At 44.6% G+C, this 12,592-nt stretch overlaps 1 long non-coding RNA gene across 1 annotated transcript in view; it reads left to right on the forward strand.

The window, feature by feature from the left end:
* The first annotated feature begins 1,170 nt into the window (after positions 1–1,170).
* LOC145360556 (uncharacterized) overlaps positions 1,171–12,592 on the forward strand; it is a 30,320-nt gene continuing 18,898 nt past the window's right edge. The window contains exon 1 of the long non-coding RNA XR_013889741.1: positions 1,171–1,254. This is a non-coding gene — a long non-coding RNA (uncharacterized LOC145360556). The remainder of the gene's footprint in view (positions 1,255–12,592) is intronic.

A 12,592-nucleotide genomic window follows, 5' to 3' on the forward strand; every position in this document is an offset into this window, starting at 1 on the left:
TGAAGATCAGAGCCAGAGGCTCTGCAATCACCTCTCTTGCTAAGTAGGCCAAGGAAAACCTAATTCAGATTAAAAATCCAAGTTGTACAATTAAGCATAAGTAAACATGAATTAGGATATCAGTTCTGGTGGTTTCCATTGCTGGATTTTTAAATAGCCTGTAAATCCCCAACTGGGGCTTGTGCCATTCAGAGTGGAGAAGATGAAAGTGAGATTGTGTGATGCAGGCTTGTGGAACTCTGTGTTGATTCGGGACAGCAAAATGGTGTGTATTGAGCTACATTGGCTTGTATTTTCAGCATAGAATGCAAACATGATTAGTGGGCTTGGAAGCAGACATGAAATCCATTCCCTCTCAAAATCAAACTCAATTTCACACTGGCTGCCCGATTAAATACTGGCCAACATGAAATATGTGCTAAGAGAGGCTCTGCACTGCCAATGGGGACAGGAAAAGAGCAGCCTCCAAGAACAGGAATGGTGCAGATGAAGGATTTAAATGCAGCTCCCTGCAGACTGGAAGTTTGCGTTTAGTGCCTCGGGGAGTTGGTTTGCAGTGGGCAAGCTTTTGGACCCCCTTACAGGATTGAGTGCTTCTCTGATATCCAAGATAGCATTTATGTCCGGATCTCATGCTAGACGTGATGGGAATGTTCAGACACAATCTGACCCCCTCCTTGTTTTTTTGATGAGTGCGTGAGGGTCTTATTGTAAGCAGTAAATGACTGTTTCACATCCTGCTGCCAAGGGATTGCAAGAGGAAGCCATCTCAATCATGAAAAAGGCCTGGACGGAGATGGTGGGCCTGGTCAGCAGATATGACGGTGTTTGTAGAACATGGATCCAGTGCCAGAAATGGGTTAGTGACTTTTATACTCTGCCAGGGTGAGTACTGATGCCAGTTGGAATCTTGGACTTTGCATATGCCAGCATTTGTTGGTGTTCAGGAATGTGCAACATAAGAGGGTGGTGTGGCGGGCATGTCATGTGCCTGAATAAACCATGGCTGACATTTATGACAATGTGACGGGCAACTGTTCCTCTGAATTTGAAGGCTGCTGCAATGTTGGGGAAACTAATGGAAGCACTTTTTCTCTTATAGGGGAAGAGGGCCCACAATTTGATGCAATGATGATAGATTGTTGGGGGATACCAAATCTCTGCCTGAGTCAGGCAGTGAAACAGGCTGTGGAAATATCCAGTAAATTTGGAGCCAGGGTCCACAGGTCATTGAGGCAGGGATGTCAGATTAAGGTAAGAGTCCAATGGAAAAGGAAGAGATCGGTGGAAGGTCTGAGAGATATGGGTGTGGTTGTAAGACTGGCATATGAAATGTATTTATTCCTGTTGCTTTTCAATTCAAAAATATTTGATCAGCCAGATGTCAATTCTATTGTGAAAGCAGACTGCGTGCCCTCAGACTTGGCATGCAGACTTAGTCAGAGAGGATTGCTGCAGACTAGGATGATGCTGAGGCCGAAGCAGATGATTGGCTTCTAGAGTTGCTGACCTGGCAGCAGATGCTTGATGTCCAGTGGAATGTTTGTGGAGATCCCTGAGGGTCTGAGTGTCACGGTCTCAGTGTTGGAGGCAGACTCCATGTGGAGCATGAGCACTGTATTGACCTAGACCTCAGAATGTACAGTCTCCCCCATACAGAGAGTGATGGCTCTCAGAGAAGCTTCAAGACCTCAACCAGGGGTTTCTGGGGCTGTGTTCAGACCTGTGGGCCCACACAGCCTGGCAGTGACTTCAGCCAGAAAGAGAGGTGGATGAGGCATGTGGCAACTCTGTGGTTGTCCACCCAACAATGGGGATCAGCAGGGTCCAAACCAACCTCATGTTGGCAGACAACTCACATCTGGGGGCTCATCTCAACTCAGCTCTTGATGATGGAAACATTTCCTCCGCCCGTCTGCCAATCACTATTTCAACTGAAGAGACTGCAATGGATTGAGGCATGCCCAGCCATGGTGCTGGACTCTCCTGCCCAGACGGGCCTACACAGGCTCTGAATTCCAGAGGACTGTTGCAAGGTCATCAAGGTCAACGAGACATCAGAATCAGCAGCCTGCCTTCTAACCCAGCTGTGAGCGAGGGAGTGGGGGGTTGGGGCAGGGGGCAGGGGTGTGGGGGTAGTGGTGGCATGCACAGGAGCTGAATCAAAATATAGTACTTGCGAAAGAAAGTTTCATTCACTATGATCACATAAGGGTGAAGTGATGCCCATGCGGACCAAGCAGTGAAGTCTCTTCTTGAGTAGGCCTATGCTCTGCCCTTATGAAGGCATGTAGCTTTCCTCGGCTTAATCATAGGGTGAGATTTCCAGCCACGCTTGCCCCAAGGCTGGAAAATCCTGCCCAAGGTCAATGGATATTTGCATGGTCCATGTCCTGCCCCGCTATGATTCCTGCAGCGGGTGGAATAGGAAAATTCCACCCATAGAGTTTGACAGCACAGAAAGATGTCCTTTGGCCCACTGTGTCTGCACTGGCCTTCAAGTACCCATCCATTCTAATTTTTTTTTCCAGCACTTAGCCCACAGCCTTGTATCTTTTGCATTTCAAATGCTAATCTAAATCTTCTTCATCCACCGCCCTTTGGATGAAAACAATTTTTCTCAAATCCCATCCAAACCTCCTGCCCCTTATCATAAATCTATGCCCCTAGGTCATTGATGCCTCTAATAATGTGAAGTTTATCCTATTCTACACTCTCTATATCCTTTATAATTTTGTACACCTCAATCATGCTCACCTCACCCCCTCCCCCCATCCTTCTCTGCTCCAAGAAAAACAACCCCAGTTTAACCAAACCCTCTTCATAACTGAAATGCTCCAGCCCAGGCTACATCTCGGTGTATCCCCTCTGCACCCTATCTAAAGCAATCACATCCTTCCTATATTGTGGCGGCCAGAACTACATGCTGTACTCTAGCTGTGGCCTAATGAGCATTTTACACAGCTCCATCATAACCTCCATGTTTTTATGCTCTGTACCTCGGTTAATAAAGGCATTTATTGCATATACCTTCTTAAGCAACTTATCTATCTGTCCAGGTGCTCTCAGGGGTCTTTGGATATGTACCCTAAGGTCCCTCTGGTCCTCCATATTTCCTAAAATACTATCATTCATTGTGTATTCTTTTGTCTTGTTTGACCTCCCAAAATGCATCACCTCATGTTTCAGAGTTAAATTCCATTTGTCGCTGTCCTGTCCATTGAATTAGCCTGTCCATATCACCCATATCATCCTATGCATTCCTCCTTGCTATTTACCACACCACCAATTCTCATGTCATCTGTGAACTTACTGATCATATTCCCCACATTCAGATCTAAACATCACGTCAGTCCTTGGGTATCTCAGTGGCGTCATCAGCCTCTTTTCAGTGGATAGCCTTTGTCCCACAGAGCCAAGCTCCCAACCATGATTGGCCCGGAAATCACCTTTAACTGTGCAGGTGGCCAACAATACCAGTGGCCCTGAACTTTTAAACCTCAGGTTCTTTCACAGGGTCGGTGGGAGGGAGATCTATGTGGTGTCACATGGATATGAAACTGAGTCTCCCTGGAAGGGCAGAGCCTTCACTTGCACTGAACTGTAGCCATGTCCAGTTAGCAGGAACACTGTGAGTACTGCTTGTTGGGTAATGGTGCTTTCTCTGGAACTTCTTGCCTTGCACTTCCTGCTGTTCCTGCCCCCAATTCTGGCTGCACCACTCAATCCAAGGGTGCCAATCTGGGATGCTCTCCGTTCTGACCCTCTGCTTCTGAACTCTCCCTACAGCAGAGTACAAATTGGTGCTGGTGTTTCCACAGCTTTCTGCACTGAAGGGGCTTGTTGGCAGAAGGCCTCTGCAAGTATTAACAAACCAGAGAGTTCTCCAAATCAACAGAGAAATGGCAGAAACTATCTATAAACCAGCTCCATACCTTTCACAGCCAGACTCCTAACTATTCACCCTTTTATTCTGCCCTGGATGTAGGACCCATTATAAACGTGAAAGCTGCCTAGTCAGGTGGTCTGTGCACCAAGCGTAAAAGCACATGGGCCACTTAAAGTCACAGTCAATTGGCCTTTAAATGATCTACATTGGCCCTTTACTTTGGCGGGCGTACTTTTGACCTCCATGCATGCCCATGAGAATCAGCTTGATGACCTCAGGACTCCAATATCAATGCACCCCATTTGGTGAACAATTGGGACCATCATGACCCTGCACCATGAGTGCAAATATGTTGTGTATATGAGTGTGACAATGAGGATGTATGCTTGGGCATTTGCACATGGGTATGAAAATGTGCATGGGTGTTAGAGTACACACATGGATATTAGAGTATACATAAGTGCATGTGCCCTATTAATTACTAACTAGGAAATGGACATAAACTGCAATGTGCAATTTTGGGAGAATTCAGATATAACTTTTGTATTGTTTCTTAATAATACAATAATATGGTATAGCCTAGGTAATATATTTCAATTGACATGTATTAAGGAATTATCATGAGGTACAATGAATATGGGAGTTTTATCTTAGGTTCCCATGAACAAATCTAACTTTGTGGTATTTGTGTTGTTTGATGTGGTTGCTAATGAGCACATTACATACTATTTGTTACACCTGCTTTTGTATCTAAAGAGAGTTCAATTGATGCTGAGCTTCAACAATATAGTATTATATTCAAGATTTGTACCACTGTAGGTTTACTGGGAAGAAAAGAAATGTATATCCCTTATTCATTGACTCTGACAGGCCTACATCAAAGGGGCTTTATGTGACTGATGTGAGTTATATACAGCAGGTGTGTTCACTATCACTACTGCAGGGCCTATTCACTGCTCAAGGCCAGAGGTCAGCAATCTCGAATGTAAGAGTTTCAAGTTCTCAATAAGGCTTAGGTGTGATTTTCAGTCACAAAGAAGATCTAAGGGGCGCTGCTTTTCAATGTATAGGCACCTGTTATAGTACAATTGTTTTTTGAACTTTCTTTTAAATGATCCACATTTACATTTTTATTGCTCATGATTAGAAAGAACCACAATATGAATGAACAATCTTCAAGTTCCCATTGAATCTATCAGCGGTAGTCAGCCTTTTCCTTACACAGCACCATACACTGGAATATTTCATAGCAACAAGTCTGAAACCCAGTGCCAGCATTCTTTCCAGTGCATTTTACCCTGGGCCAATTGCTAAAATTTTCCATCTCATTGCACTTAAGCTGCCTTGGGCCAATGCTAGCTTACTCACTTTTGAGTCAGAATGTTATGGGTTCAAATTCCATTCCACAAGGTATGTACACAGGCTGGAATTCTCTGGCTGTTTGCACCAGCGGGATTCTCTGCTCCCATTGCAATGAATCGAGATTTGGCTAAATACCAAATCTGTCCTCGCTTGCAGTGGCAGGATGGATTGGGGGGAGCGGCACATTCTGTACTGATTCTTCAGTGAGTACTGAGAAAACATTGCACCCTAAGAATTATCTTCTTTTGTGTGAGTTTTAACCAAAGTTCTGTTTTTTTCCACAAATAGATACAAAAGATCAAGTGGTGTTAACTTAAAACGAACAGTCCAAATGTTTTCGTGTTCCATAAGGGACCAATTTAACCAGGCTTTCATGAATTAGAGAGCAAGTTTATTGGCTACTATTGGAGTTGGTGGGGGTTGGGGGGGGGAGGGTGGAGGCAGAGGGAACTCTGCTATCTTTCAGCAGACACATTGACATACCCAGCACTAGTCCATATGGGTTTGCAGTTGGATTTTTATCCCAGTGAAAGGGCAGTCTTGGAAGTGGGAAACTAGGTCTGGGACATAACTTACGGGGTATGATTCCCACTGAGATGATAATCAGCTTCCATTATCTCCACAGGAGATTGCAGTAAGTTGTTTCTTCCTTTGATATCTCCTTACTTTGAAAAGGGTGTAACATTGCATTGTCACTCAAGCCTTATTATAATTCAAAATAGAGCAATTCAGACAGTCACTAACTTTACATTCAAGGCCAACTTTGGCTCATAAAACTATGGTTTATAAAAATCTTGAGCCAAATTTTCCCCAAAAATTTCTCAGTATCATAACAGCAAGAATACAGTGGTCCTCCATGCCAATCTTTTAGGCATGCCCACATTGCAATCTTTCGACATTTCATGCAATGAAAGAGCTTCCTTGCGATTTACACTACATGGAGGCTGCGGGCACATTATTCCCCCAAAGTGGCCTCAGCTGAGCACTGTTAACAAGGGGGAGCTGCATTTAAATGCTAACGATGAACTCACAGCCAGTCATGCCAGTAAGATGGCACCACAAAGGGCAACTCCTAGGTTCATGGAGGGAGAGCTGGGTTGGTTCCTGGAAATCGTCAAGAGGAGAAGGGCAATTTTCTTCCCCTGGGACGGTCCAAGATCCAGGTGTTGGGCCGACAATACGGTCTGGGAGGCTTTGGCAGTCTCCATCCTCTGGCATGAAGGACCGGGGGCAGATAAACGATCTCCTTTACGCAGCAAGAATAAGTGTTGGGCCTGTCTTGGCATCAGTGCCATCTGTTGTGCTTGGAATGTCCATGACGATTCACTCCCTGATACCTCACGGGCTTCCAGCGCCCAACCCCCTAGCACCTTCCTTCAATCCCTCTGCGCCGCCACCCACACCCCCCATCCTCCCCCCGACAAACCCTGCCTACCATGACAGGGTTCCAACCTATGCCACCTGATGGCCCCCGCCACTGACACTTTATGCACTTCCAGCATCAGACTTTCAATCCCACTTTTGTCTCCACAGGAGAATCACATAATAGAACCATAGAATGACACAGAACAGGAGAGGGCCTTCAGCCCATCGAGTCCACACTGATACATTAGAAATACCTGAACTCCCACCTAATCCCATCTGCAAGCACTTGGCCCATAGCCCTGAATGTTATAATGTGCCAAATGTTTATCCACATACTTTTTAAATGATGTGAGGCCACCTGCCTCTACTACCCTTCCAGTCAGCGCATTCCAGACTGTCACCACCCTCTGGGTGAAAAGGATTTTCCTCTCCCCCAAGAACCTCTTGCCCCTCCCCTGCAACCTACGTCCCTTTGTGATTAACCATCACAAAGTCATAGAGTCATAGAGGTTTACAGCATGGAAACAGGCCCTTTGGCCCAACTTGTTTGTCCATGCTGCCCTTTTTTTAACCACTAACCTAATCTCATTTGCCTGCAATTGGCCAATATCCCTCTATAGAAATCTTACCCATGTAACTGTCTAAATGCTTTTTAAAAGACAAAATTGTACCCACCTCTACTACTAACTCTGGCAGCTTGTTCCAGACACTCACCACCCTCTGTGTGAAAAAATTGCCCCTCTGGATACTTTTGTATCTCTCCCCTCTCACCTTAAACCTACGCCCTCTAGTTTTATACTCCCCTATCTTTGGGAAAAGATATTGACTATCTAGCTGATCTGCGCTCCTCATTATTTTATAAACCTGTAAGATCACCCCTAAGTCGAGGGAAAAAATCCTGAAATATACAGCCCCTCCTAATAATTCAAACCATTAAGTCTCAGTAGCATCCTCGTAAATCTTTCCTGCACTCTTTCTAATTTAATAATATTGTTTCTATAATAGACCAGAACTGTACACAATATTCCAAGTGTGGCCTTACCAATGTCTTGTACAACTTCAACAAGGTGTCCCAACTCCTGCATTCAATGTTCTGACCAATGAAACCAAGCATGCCGAATGCCTTCTTCACCACTCTGTCCACCTGTGACTCCACTTTCAAGGAGCTATGAACCTGAACCCCTTTGTTCTATAACCCTCCCCAACAACCTACCATTAACTGAATAAGTCCTGCTCTGGTTCGATTTATCAAAATGCATCACTTTGCATTTGTCTAAACTTATTTCCATCTGCTATTCATCAGCCCAATGGCCCAGTTGATCAAGAATCCATTGCAATCTAGACAATCATCCTCACTATCCACTGTGCCACCAATCTTGGTGTCATCTACAAACTTACTAACCATGCCTCCTAAATTTTCATCCAAATCATTAATATAAATGACAAGTGACAATGGATCCAGCATCGATCCCTGGTCACAGGCCTCCAGTTTGAAAAACAACCCTCTACATCCACCTTCTGTCATCAAGCTAATTTTGTATTCATTTGGCGACTTCTGCCTAGATCCCATGAGATTTAATCTTATGCAACGAACTATCATGTGGTACCTTGTCAAAGGTTTGATAAAATCCATGTGGACAATATCAGCTGCACTACCCTCATCTACCTTCTTGGTTACCCCTTCAAAAAATTCAATTAAATTTGTGAGACGGGATTTTCACAAAGGCATACTGACTCTCCCTAATCAGTCCTTGCCTTTTTAAATGCCTGTAGATCCTATCTTTCAGAATACCTTCTAACAACTTACCCATTTCAGACCAAGGGGAACAGCTGCTCCTTATCCACTCCCATGTCTCTCATAATCTTGTATACCTCGATCAGGTCGCCCCTAAGTCTTTTCTGATCCAACGGAAACAACCCAACCTTACGCAATATCTCTTTATAGCTTAACTTTTCCATCCCAGGCAGCATCCTGGTACCTCTCCTTTGCACCCCCTCCAATGCAGTCACATCCTTCTGATCATAGAATCATAGAAACCCTACAATGCGGAAGGAGGCCAATCGGCCCATCGCATCTGCACCGACAACAATCCCACCTCGGCTCTATCCCTGTAACCCTAAATATTTACCCCACTAATCCCTCTAACCCGCGCATCCCAGGACACTAAGGGACAATTTAACATGGCCAATGAAGCTAACCCACACATCTTTGGACTGTGGGAGGAAACTGGAGCACTGGAGGAAACCCACACAGATACGGGGACAATGTGCAAACTCCACACAGACAATGACCCAAGCCGGGAATTAAACCCAAGTCCCTACCACTAATCACTGCCAATAATATGGCGACCAGAACTGCACACAGTACGCAAGATATAGCCTCATCAAAGTTCTATATAACTCCAACATGACTTCCCTGCTTTTGTAATCTATGCTTCAGTTTACAAAAGTAAGTGTCCCATGTGCCTTTTTCATCACCTTACTAACATGCCCTTCCACCTTTAGAGACCTGTGGACAACCACACCAAGATCTCTTTGTTCCACAGAACTTCCTAGTGTCCTACCATTCATTGAGTACTTTCTTGTCAAATTACTCCTTCCAAAGTCTATCACCTCACACTTTTCAGTGTTAAATTCCATCTGCCACTTACCTGCCCATTTGACCATTCCATCTATATCTTCTCGTATCCTAAGTCAATCTAAACACCAGTCCAATCTTTGTGTCATCTGCAAACTTACCAATCCTATCCCCCCCCCAAGTCACCAATGTCATTTATATAAATGACAAATAATGGGGGGCCCATCACAGATCTCTGTGGTATGCTACTGGACACTAGTTTCCAGTCATTAAAGCAGCCTTCTGTCATCACACTCTGCCTCCTATAACTGAGTCAATTTTGAATCCACTTTATCAAATTACTCTGTATCCCATACTCTGTATGGGAATTTATCTTCTTTATAAGTCTCCCATGTGGGACCTCATTAAAGGTTTGTTGAAATCCATATCAGTTACATTGATTGCACTACCCTTGTCTACACACCTCCTCAAAAAATTCAAGTTTGTTAGGCATGGCTTCCTTCTGATGAAGTCATGCTGACTATCTCTGATCAAGCTTTGCCTCTCCAAGTGGAGACAGAAGTTCTCCTTCAGAGGTTCCTCTGATAGTTTCCCTACCACTGATATGGGATTCACTGGTCTTTAGTTCCCTGGTTTATCTCTACAACCTTTCTTAAATAGCAGAACCACATTAGTTTTCTAGTCATCTGACACCTCCCCCATGATCCCTAATTCTAATGTATGAAATAAGAAATCCAGAAATAGCTGAGATAGGTAATAAAAACCCTAGATGAAGTGGAATTGAAAATTTGGGTCAGAGCCTGTGCAATCTCATCCCTTGCCTCCCACAGCAGCCAAGGACACAATTCATCTGGACTTGGAAATGTATTCACATTTAAGGCTGCCAATATTTTGTCCTTCCCTATGTCAATTTGCTCAAGAACTTCACAGTCCCTCTCTCTGAATTCCATAGCACTGTCCTCATTTCCTTGGATGAAGATGGATATGAAGTACTCATTCAACACACTACCAATGCCCTCTGGCTCCACTCAGATTGATCCCTAGGCTCCTAACTGGCCCCACTCTTTCCCTGGTTATCCTCTTCCCATTGATACACTTACAGAATATCTTGGGATTTTCCTTATTTTTACCAGCCAGAGCTTTCTCATACCCCTTTTTCCCATTCCTAATTGCTTTCTTAAGCTCCACCTTGCACTGTCTCATACCTCACTAATCCCTCCACTGATTTGCTCTCCTTGTACTTTTTAAAAGCCTTTCTTTTCCTTCTTATTGTATCCTGAATATCTTTGGTCATCTATGGTTCTCTGGGCTTGTTATTCCTACCTATCACCCTAGAGGGACACCCTCCCCATTTCCTTTTCGAATGTCGCCCACTGCTCTTCTGTAGATTTTCCCATTGGTAATTGTTCCCAATCTACCTTGGCCAGATTCCATCTTATTTCACTAAAATCCACTCTCCCCCAGTCCATTTTTTTGTTGCAAATTGTCTATCGCCTTGTCCATAACAAGCTTAAATTATACCATGTTGTGATCACTATCAGTAAAATGCTCCCCCACCACCACCTGTTTGATTTCATTCCCCTGAATTAGGTTCAGCACAACTCCTTTCCTTGTTGGATCCTTCACATATTGAAGTAAAAAGTTCTCCTGTACACATTTCAAGAAATCGACTCCATCCAAACCCTTAACACAATATATATCCCAGTTAATATTGGGAAAGTTGAAATCATCTAATATAATAATCCTATTATTATTGCTTTTACATAACTCCACAAATTGCTCCTCAATATCCCTCTGACTATGTGGTGTCTATGATAAACACCTAACAATGTGGCTGCCCCTTTTCCATTCCTAACTGCTACCTACATAGCTTCATTTGATGCTCCCTCCAAGATATCATCTCTCCTTGCTGTAGTAACTGACTCATAGAATCACAGAATCCCTACAGAGCAGAAGGAGACCATTCATAAGAACATAAGAAATAGGAGCAGGAGTAGGCCATCCAGCCCTTCGAGCCTGCCCCGCCATTCAATAAGATCATGGCTGATCTGTCGCTGCTCAGTTCCACTTTCCCGCCCTCTCCCCATAACCCTTAATCCCCTCTCCTATCAAAAACCCATCAACCCGCGTCTTAAAAATATTTAGCGAGGCAGCCTCCACCACTTCAACGGGCAGAGAATTCCAGAGATTCACCACCCTCTGAGTGAAGAAGTTCCTCCTCAACTCCGTTCTAAACCGCCCCCCTTTTATCTTGAGGCTGTGCCCCCTAGTCCTATTGTCTTTTTTGAGCGGGAAGAGTCTTTCCACCTCTATCCTATCCATCCCATTCATCATCTTATACATCTCAATGAGATCTCCTCTCATTCTTCTAAACTCTAACGAGTACAAGCCCAGTTTATTCAGCCTCTCCTCATAGCTCAACCCCCTCAACTCCGGTATCAGCCTAGTAAACCTCCTCTGCACTCCCTCCAAGGCCAAAATATCTTTGTGCAGGTGAGGCGCCCAAAAATGCACACAGTACTCCAGTTGCGGCCTCACCAATGCCCTATACAAGACCCCAGCAAGACCTGGGGCACTCCACTAGTCACCATCCGCCAATCCGAATAGCACCCGTTGACCCCCACTCTCTGCCTCCTATTTGACAACCAATCCTCTATCCATGCTAACACCCTACCCCCAACTCCATGTCCCTCGACCTTCTGCAATAACCTCTTGTGAGGCACTTTGTCAAACGCCTTCTGAAAATCTAGAAAGACCACATCCACCGGCTCTCCTCTATCCACCGCCCTAGACACATCCTCATAGAACTCCAGTAAATTTGTCAGACACGACTTCCCTTTAATGAAACCGTGCTGCGTCTGCTCTATCAAGCAATTCCCTTCAAGATGCCTCGCAATTTCCTCCTTAATGACAGATTCTAACATTTTACCTACCACAGACGTTAAACTAACCGGCCTACAATTCCTCGCCTTTTGCCTGGCACCCTTCTTAAACAATGGCATAACATTAGCCGTTTTCCAATCATCCGGCACTTCCCCGGAATCCAGCGACGTTTGGAAAATAACCACCAAGGCATCCACTATAACCTCCGCCATTTCTTTCAGAACCCTCGGATGCATTCCATCCGGTCCTGGGGACTTGTCCACAATCAGCCCCTCCAGTCTGTCGAGCACCGCCTTTCTAGTAACAGTAATGTCATTAAGACCCTCCAGTCCTACCACCTTTCCATCGCTAACACTCGGCAAATTATTCACGTCCTCCTCCGTGAAGACAGAAACAAAAAAGTTATTCAATACCTTAGCCATATCCCCATCCCCTACCACTAGGTCCCCTTTCTCATCCTCTAAAGGACCAACATTCACCCTAGCCAGCCTCTTCCTTTTTATATATTTATAAAA

This window comes from Carcharhinus amblyrhynchos, chromosome 2 (genome assembly GCF_965287045.1).
Source record: "Carcharhinus amblyrhynchos chromosome 2, sCarAmb.v2.hapA, whole genome shotgun sequence".
NCBI lineage: Eukaryota > Metazoa > Chordata > Chondrichthyes > Carcharhiniformes > Carcharhinidae > Carcharhinus > Carcharhinus amblyrhynchos.